Source organism: Panthera pardus, unplaced genomic scaffold, assembly GCF_024362965.1.
Source record: "Panthera pardus isolate Hobbes unplaced genomic scaffold, ASM2436296v1 HiC_scaffold_13, whole genome shotgun sequence".
Lineage (NCBI taxonomy): Eukaryota > Metazoa > Chordata > Mammalia > Carnivora > Felidae > Panthera > Panthera pardus.
Genome location: NW_026526688.1, coordinates 45689502 through 45698812, shown reverse-complemented (window position 1 = coordinate 45698812; position 9311 = coordinate 45689502).

Genomic DNA, 9311 nt, shown 5'->3' with positions numbered 1-9311 from the left:
CCAGAAACAACCACCCAACCCTGAGAGCAAGAAGTTTCAGGTTCCTTTAAAAGTTGCTGGGGTTGGGGCGTCTGGGTGGCGCAGTCGGTTAAGCATCCGACTTCAGCCAGGTCACGATCTCGCGGTCCGTGAGTTCGAGCCCCGCGTCAGGCTCTGGGCTGATGGCTCGGAGCCTGGAGCCTGTTTCCGATTCTGTGTCTCCCTCTCTCTCTGCCCCTCCCCCGTTCATGTTCTGTCTCTCTCTGTCCCAAAAATAAATTTAAAAACGTTGAAAAAAAAATTAAAAAAAAAAAAGTTGCTGGGGTTGAGGCTCACCAGGCCTGTGGCCATTCAGACACACAGGAAGGCAGCAGTCCCAAAAGGCAATGGAGACATCCTTCAGAAGTCCTCTCCAAGCTGTTGATCAGGAATTTCCTGTAACTGGAGCCCTCCCTTGTTTTACTTTCATTTGTCGAAGGTAAGTGGGGGCCCAGAGAAGACGTAAATCCTAACAAGCTGTGCGTCCATCTTCGGGTCGTCATGCTTTCCTATCTCATTCCTATGCCTGGACTCTTTTGCAAGGGCATTTCTCTCCTCAAAAACAATGACGGCCCTCAAATGGCACCACCAAGGCACTTGTCATCCTACGGTCTCAGAGAGCTTACAAAATCTTTTCCCAGTCAGTTTTCATTAGTGAGAGCAAACGTGGTGATCCTGAGGTGGAGAAAGACATTGCTGTTGTTTGGAGGACAGAACGGATGAAGATCGACAGTGAAGAGCATGAGCAACACCAGCCCCTGCGCCTCCGACACCACATCTCCACAGGGTCAGTCCCGAAGCCCTTCCGTCAAAGACATGTTCGGCAGAGCTGGCAGCTGCCAGTGACCAGTGAGCTGATCGTCCGAGAAGACAGATGTGTTTAGTGTTCCTAAATACTACAGGGGAAAAGATAGGACATGTCAAAAAGGAGGGGCACACAAAACAAAGGGGACTTGCGAGGGCACACTGCCCGGGCAACTTAATGGATTGGGATTGGAACTGAGTGAAAAATGGGGGTTAAATTGCACTCAGAGAGGGGAATTGATGGAACTTTTGTGGTGAGAAAATCCTGAAAAACTGAGTTATTTAATACCTTCATGATCGTGAATTGGTGGCAGACCCCATCCCCTGACTTCCTAAAGGAATGCTCCTTCAAGAAAATAAAGAATAGACAAAGGACCTTTAGCCAGTGCCTCAGTTGCTTGAGGTGAGAAGTTTTGTACTTTATGATTGTTGAAACATAAAGTGCTTCCGAGGTAGCCCTGTCTTTGGTGAACTGGAGGGAGGAAAAAGAGAGGGATTTTGAAGGCTGCTCTTTTATCAGGAGAGACAAAATTTGGACAATCTCACCCTCAGACTAAGGGAACCACGACAGCTTTGGTTGTTAAGGCTCCTCTGCAGGATAAACAGTCTTTAGATTGAATTGTGGAAGGCAGGCCAAGTGCCACCCAAGAGGACCCTGCACCTAATGCAGGAGCTGGATCATCAAAATTACTTTTCTTCCTCTTTAGTTTTTAGAAATGCTTGCCTGTAGATCATCCCAGTAATTTTTCTTCTTCTTTCCATAGTGCAGCATCTCTTCTCGATGGATGCTGAAGTTTCTTTCCATCAAATCTAGAAGGACAAAAAAAAACACCCAACTTGTTTTGAACGGTGACCTCATAAAAGTAGATGGGAGAGAAAGTGTGGGATTAATTTAAATTACTTCAAAGCATCTTTTGTGTTTTCTCTCGATTTCCATCTTTTTAAAATGCATCCCTCAGTGATAAGCAGGTGCTGTCACATCCAACTGGATAGGAATTGTGAGACACTCAAATTAATGGTCTTGCAAAAAAAGTAGGTCATATAGGAAGCTGGCAGAAATGGCATCTGAAAGCAGGAACCGTGACATAATGTACCCAACTCACGAATAATATCACAGTTGCCTCAGAGCATCACAGGGAGACAGAGGCCCTCTGAGCAGGGGCTTCACTGTAAATAGTGCTCCCCATGCCTCCCTCTGGGGGTTGCCAATAGATAACCTACTGGAGGCTGGAATGTCACCTGAGGAGGTCCCTGCCTCAGGTGCTCTGTACAGTTCTGCAGATGCCGTCAAGTTCCCGTCCTCTGAATAATGCTGAGGATCCTTCATGTCAGTGGGTTATGTCCAGAGCTTCAGGGCAAGTTTCCTAATAATTGAGACCCCTGCCGGTTCTTCCACCTGGTCATCCGGCCAATAGAAGGGCAGCTGCACCAGAGGCTTGGTAGTAGGCATGCCGTTCTGCTTATTGCCCTCCAAATGGCCAGAATGAATCTTCCAAGAGGCACAAGACCATCTCTAGCCCAGAAAATATCAACAGATGCATCAAGGTGAGAACAATTGCTCTACTTAGGCATTAATGTATACTTCTGTATATGGAAGGCAGCTACCCTTCCTCATGGAGCCATGAATGTGTACATGTTGTATAGGGTAGCTACCCTTCAGGAGAAAAAAAAAAAAAAACAACAAACCAACCACTAATTGGCAGTGTGCAATTGTTATAATTAAAAGCCTCTTTGACTAGAACAAAGTTTATTCCTGTTGAAACTCAGAAGAGGAAAAGGTGGCTGCGAGTTTCACCCGAGAAATGTCAGCAGGTTCCAACTCGCCTTCCTTCTCTGTTCTATTCTGACAGTCTCGGGAAGCCTGAAACCCCTTTGACACTCACCACAATGATGACAGATCCTCCCTGAAGACTCTACAGCCGCAAACAAACGCATTGTTCTCCTTGTCAACCCACTATTGAAAGGTGATGCACAGCCGAGCTGCGATTGGCCTCATTTGTTAGTGTTAGCAAGCGTGAGGCTGAAGCTCATTACCCTGAGAAAAGCGAAAGCCAAGAACAAGTTCCTGAAATCAGGCTGCAGGATCAGGGACCTGTCAGCAAGCCTGGAGTATGAATGTGCCACCCTGGCTAGTGACTGAGGCCTGCTTGTCCCTCCCCGCACTCCTTCCCACTCCCACCTTCAACAGCCCGTCTCCAGAAAGTGCCATGGCAGGGGTGTTTTTGATCCAGAACATGGATATTCAGCTTTTCAGCCCAGTTTTCTTTTTCATCGTATATCCTGCCTCCCCACGGAGCAAGGAGACCCAGTAACTGTAACTTTCAGGAGCACTTTGGACCTGTGGCCTTCTCAGGAGTCATCCTGGTCCCTTTGCGGCAAAGTCTTACCCATGTCAGCATCACACACACGATGGCATTCTATAGTGTGCACTGGCAGTCACTCTTTATTAGACTTTGACCCCCTTGAAGACCGGGGCTTTGAGGATGGGTGTGGGCCAGTGGGGAGCCTGGGCTTTGGCCTGGATTCTACCAAATGCTCAAGGTCAACTCCTGAGCCTTTCCAAGACTCAGTGTCCCCACCTACACAATGAGGGAAAGAAGTGGGGAATTTTCTGAACTGAACTGTGTCCTCTCCTAAACTTCTATGTTGAATTTCTAACCCCATTATTTCAGAATGTGATTATATGTAGAGATAGGGTCTTCAAAAAGGAAGTAAGATTAAATGAGGTCATTAGTTTAGTGTCCTTATAAGAATAGGAGATTAGGACACAGACATGCACAGAGGGAAACAGGGGGAAATTTATGCAAGATACAAGGAGGAGAAGAGGGCCATGTACAAGTCAAGGAGAGAGGCTTTAGAGTAAACCAAGCCTAAGTCCGTTTCTGCTGCTGTATATATAAAAAAAATGTCATGAACTGGGTGGATTCTAAACAACAGAAATTTATTTCTTGTACTATTGGAGGCTGGAAATCCAAGATTAGGGTGGCAACATGGTGCCCTCTTCTGGGCAGCAGACTTCTGGTGTCCTCATGTGGTGGAAAGGATAGGGATTTCTCTGGGACCTTTTCTAAGAGCACTAATCCCGATCACGAGGGCTCCACCCTCCTGGCTTAACACCTCCCAAAGGCCCCACTTCCTAATACATCACCTTAGGGGTTAGGGTTTCAACATATGAGTTTTGGAGGGCAGAGGAGACACAAACATTCAGACTCTACTACATCTTGATCTTGGAATTCTAGCCTCCAGAATTTTAAGAAAATAACTTTCTACTGTTTAAGCAACCCAAATTGTGGTACTTTATATGGCAGCTGAGATAATTGTGATCTATAAGAAATATTTTTTCAGATGACCAAAACGTATTTCTGATATATATTTGTTGTTCATCCACAGTTCCTGGCTCACAGCTCCTGAACCCTTGGAATTTCCTAAAAAATAAGGACAATGGAAGCATTTTTTAATATAATATCTGGTGTCTTTTTCTCAGATTCTGAAATCTTCAGAGCCATAAAGGTGAAATTGATGTCTTGTTATTCATAACAGACCCTTTCCACCGCAACTGGGTTTATGTTAATGAGATGATTTGGGGAAAGTACCTATTGGGGGCTGGTTGCCAGGGGAAGCAACCATGAATAGAGAGGGTTGGAACTTTCAGTCCTACCTCCTGACTTCAGTGAATTGGAGAAGGGCTGGAGATTAAGTTCAATCACCAATAGTCAACGATTTTTAATCAAGTATGTCTGTGTAACGAAGCTCCCAGAAGGAAGTGGTTCAGAGAGTTTCCGGGCTGGGAAACCAGAATATTTCCATGTGCCACCATGCCAGACCCCAAGCTCCACAAGGACAGAAGCTCTTTGTCCAGGACCTTGCCCTATGTGTCTCTTCATCTGGCTGTTGATTTGTATCCTTTAATATCCTTTGTAATAGACCAGTAATCTAGTGAGTGAGTGGGTTTTCTGAGTTTTGTGAGCTGCTCTAGCAAATTAACTGAACCCAAGGAGGGGGTCACAGGAACCTCTGATTTATAGCCAGTCGGTCAGAAGCACAGATAACAACCTGGGCTTGCAACTGCCATCTGACGTGGGGGCAGTCTTGTGAGCATCTGATGCCGGCTCTAGGTAGATAGTGTCAGAATTGAGTTAAATGTAGGACACACAACTGGTGTCCTGAGTACAGCTTGGTTGTGTGTGTGGAGAACCCGCCCTCCACAAGCTGGAATTGAGTCCAGAACCCAAAATAGCAGCCCCTAGCAAACTAATACAAGGAGGTCTGAGCTAGAGTTCTTTTAGCCCCTTTGAGAAGGTGCTGAAAGCTAAAGACTCTCTGGGAAAATGTGAAATATACAGAAATTTATAAACCATTCAGGGCCTCAGTGACCTACCTATGGGTTCTCACTGTCCTGAGGCCTTCTGGAAGCTTAGTTGATTACTTGATTTTTCATGAGGCAGAAACAGAAAGGCAATAAAATCTCAGATGATAGTGAGACATTTCTGTGGAAATGCCTTTAGGAAAAGTTAAAATCTGAAAATAAAGGAAGCCACGTTCCCTGAAAGTAACTTCAGTCCCTTAACTTAGGAGAAAAAAAATTAATCTTTGTGTTTTTTTTATCTTTGCAAACATCAGAATACTCCCCCCCCCTTAGAGCATTCTCCTTACTTTTCCAGTTTTGCTTGAAAACACAAATAAATGAGGCAATCTTAATATGCTATGATATTCAGGAAAATTTCCCTTTTCTACCCAGATCTAAAGGATGAAAACATTCAACCATCTTACTTTAAAGGAAAATGGTGTGTGGTGGGCAAGTAAGGGAGTGATTCAGTTTCCAGCTCTAAAATGTTTAGCCCTTTAGGGGTGCCTGGGTGGCTCAGTCGGTTAAGCATCTGACTTCAGCTCAGGTCATGATCTCCCGGTTTGTGAGTCTGAGCCCCGCATCGGGCTCTATGCTGACAGCTCAGAGCCTGGAGCCTGCTTTGGATTCTGTGTCTCCCTCTCTCTCTGCCCCTCCCATGCTCATGCTCTGTCTCTCTCTGTTCCTCAATAATAAATAAACGTTTAAAAAAATTAAAAAATAAAATAAAATAAAATGTTTACCCTCTCCATCACAGAACCTTCATGAACGACTAAGCGCTCAGACTTTAGCTAGAAAATTCCTATACTTGGCATGTTTATCCTTCTTCTTCCCAACCTGGTCTCCCACCCCATGGTCCACAACTTATCACCACTAGGACTGAATATTTCTGGTTCTAAGATTCCCTCCACACTCTCTTTTTTGTACCCACCTCCATTTCCCTATTCTGTAAAATCAGCAGGTTGATAAGACCTCTATGGTCCCTTCCAACTGCAAAAAAAAAAAAAAAAGCTATGATTTTATGATTCTCTGAATCCCAGGGCTGTGGTAGCTCTAATTTCGGGCTTGTCTTTAATTCTTTGCTTTGCTTCACAGAGCAGGAGAATAGCTTATGTCGCAAAATGCATCCCAGAGAGGAGGGCCCCAGAGACCAGGAACAGGGTGAAGGCAGGCGGGGCTAACATGGAGCACAGCAGCCTGACCCTGTGTAGGAGGAGGGAGGGGCCTTGAATGAGGGTTGTAGAAAACCTTGCTTGGCAATTTGGCTGTGCTGATAATTACAGGGCAGGGAAGTTGGGAGTGAAGGGACAGTGATGGACATTTGGATTAAGAGAGCTGTTCCAGGGGTAACTTGGCTCTGTTGGAGAATTGGGAGAGCTGGCAGAGAGCCAAGGATAAACCTTGAACAGAGTTTTAGGAGATAATCCACATGTCCTGTGCACATTGCTTTTTTTTTTTTTTTTTTTTTTAATAGTGGAAGGGAGTTTTTCTTGACATAAAATGGAAGGTCACTGGCTTACTCTTGCACTTAATGTAACAGGTCTCAGACGCTCCTATCAGACAGAACCCAGGATAAGTAATGCATAACTAAAGAACTTCTGTAAGAATTAAATTAGATAAAATGGGCAAATGCAATTTGGAAGTTGTCATGTGTTAATCCAGTGAGGCAGGTGTGTCACAGAAAAGCACTGGTTCTGTAAACAAAACAAAACAAAACAAAACAAAAAGATCTAAGATTTAGCTTTGCACTTGGCATATAGTGAGACCTTGTAACCCAACCTCACACTTGAAAGGTGAATGGAGGTTGTAACTGTAATAACAATTACAGGATGAATTGGTAATAATAAAAATAAATCTCCTGTCAAAAAGGAACTACATTCTCCAGCAACTTCAGCTTTCTTCTTGACTCTGAAGAATTTTCTCCCATAAGTTCCCTTTCCATGATGGACTTGGCTGGGTCAGTGTTCCGTTCACACTAGCTACAAATGGCACTTTCAGATGTCAAAGTTCTGAACCAAACTCTACTGCATCCTTTAAAATTGTCCAGTGAAGAGTCACTCACTCTGGTTCATTTACCATTTTTTTTTAGGGTCTCTAGAGGGCGTCAGAAAAGTTTTGAAAGAAACTGGGCAGTCTTTTATGAGACTACCACAAAAATGATTTCCATTGTAGCATTGGTTTAAATATTATATTTATAAAAAAAGAGGTTAGAGTGGGAGAGAGCCAAAGCATAAGAGACTGTTAAAAACTGAGAACAAACTGAGGGTTGATGGGGGGTGGGAGGGAGGGGAGGGTGGGTGATGGGTATTGAGGAGGGCACTTTTTGGGATGAGCACTGGGTGTTGTATGGAAACCAATTTGACAATAAATTTCATATATTAAAAAAAAATAAAAAATAAAAGTAAGTAAATAAATAAATAAATAAATAAATAAATATTATATTTGTAAGTGTTATGGCCGTACAACATACAATACATGTTGTAGAGACACAATGGGTATCTCTGGCGATGGAATTATGGGTGATTTTTGGCACTATATATATATATATATATATACACACACATATATATGTAAATAAATATGTATATGTAATTTTTTTGTAAGTGTTCTTCAATGAGCATGTATTTTTCTTTTGAATTATATTAAAAAAACATTACAATTGGGGACGCCTGGGTGGCTCAGTTGGTTAGGTGTCCGATATCAGCTCAGGTCTGATCTCACCATTAGTGAGTTCGAGCCCCATGTCAGGCTCTGTGCTGACAGCTCAGAGCCTGGAGCCTGCTTCAGATTCTGTGTCTCCCCCTGTCTCTGACCCTTCCCCACTCACACTCTGTCTCTCTCTCTCTCTCTCTCTCTCTCTGTCTCAAAAATAAACTTAAAAAAAATATTAAAAACAAAAAAAATTGTCCCTAGCTGTGGTTGAGTTAGGCCCATATCTTGTCCAAGGATAGGCTCTTCTCTCCATTACAATTATGTCTCTTTTTTAACTCAAAGGCTTCAGTGGCCCTTTAACCCAAAGGAGAGTCTTTTCCTGAGGTGTCCATTTCCTTAAAGATATCTGGGAAATGCCAGTTGAGAGAGCCACTCACTTCTTCCAGAACCCGTAATAGTTTTGTATTTCCCCTTCCTTTACAGATCTTTAGCCAAAGAGTAAGGGCCTATTTTATATCAATGTAAAATCAGGCACAAAATCAGAAGTGCTTGGAGTACGGATAAAGTAGAACCGCCTCAGGGTTGGGTGTTGCTGGGTTAATATTATGAAGAGAGAGAAGGCAAGGGCATTAAGGGTGCATACAAGAAAGTAATTGCAGTGATGGACCCTGGAATCTAAGCTGGTAACAGTAAAATGAGTTTACTGTGGGTCGTGGGCTCTAAAGAATTAGTGAAGGGGCGCTTGGTTGGCTCAGTCTGTTGAGCGTCCGACTTTGGCTCAGATCATGATCTCACAGTCCCTGAGTTCGAGTCCCCCGTCGGGCTCTGTGCTGACATCTTGGAGCCTGGAGCCTGCTTCGGATTCTGTGTCTGCCTCTCTCTCTGCCCCTCCCCCGCTCATGCTTCTGTCTCTCTCTCTCTGTCAAAAATAAATAAATATTAAAAAAAAAAGAATTAGTGAAAAGAGCACTGGGCTCAGTAAATTGGCAATCCTCATTAACCCAAAGACTTGTTGGAATTAAGTTGCTTAGAAGAAACAAGCAGAAGTGGAAGGAAGTGGTGATCAAAGGGTGGGAGGCTGGATGCCAAGATTGGGGGATAGTACTATCCTTGATCATGATAAAGACTAAGCCATGACCAAGGGAGTGTGTGGCTGAAAGGGAGTAGAGATGCCTCCATATTGAGGAGGATGATAAGGAACCGAGAGGCCAGGGTTCTAGATGGATATTCATACCTTAAAGTTGAAGTGACCAAGAATGAAAACAAAAGCAGTGGGGGAGGGGAGCCCCCCCTGGTGGGGGAGGGGCAGGGAGGAAGCAGTGCTAAATCTTCAGAAATGAAAATGGAAACTCCAGAGCACAGTCTGTAACTGAAGGGCAGATGGTGTGTGCTTCCAAGGGCAGGTAAAAACAAATGCCTGCAAGTTGCAAAGTGGGGAAGGTGGCTCGTAGTCAAGCCCAAGGCTCTGCTGGGAGGAAAAAAGCAGCCCCCA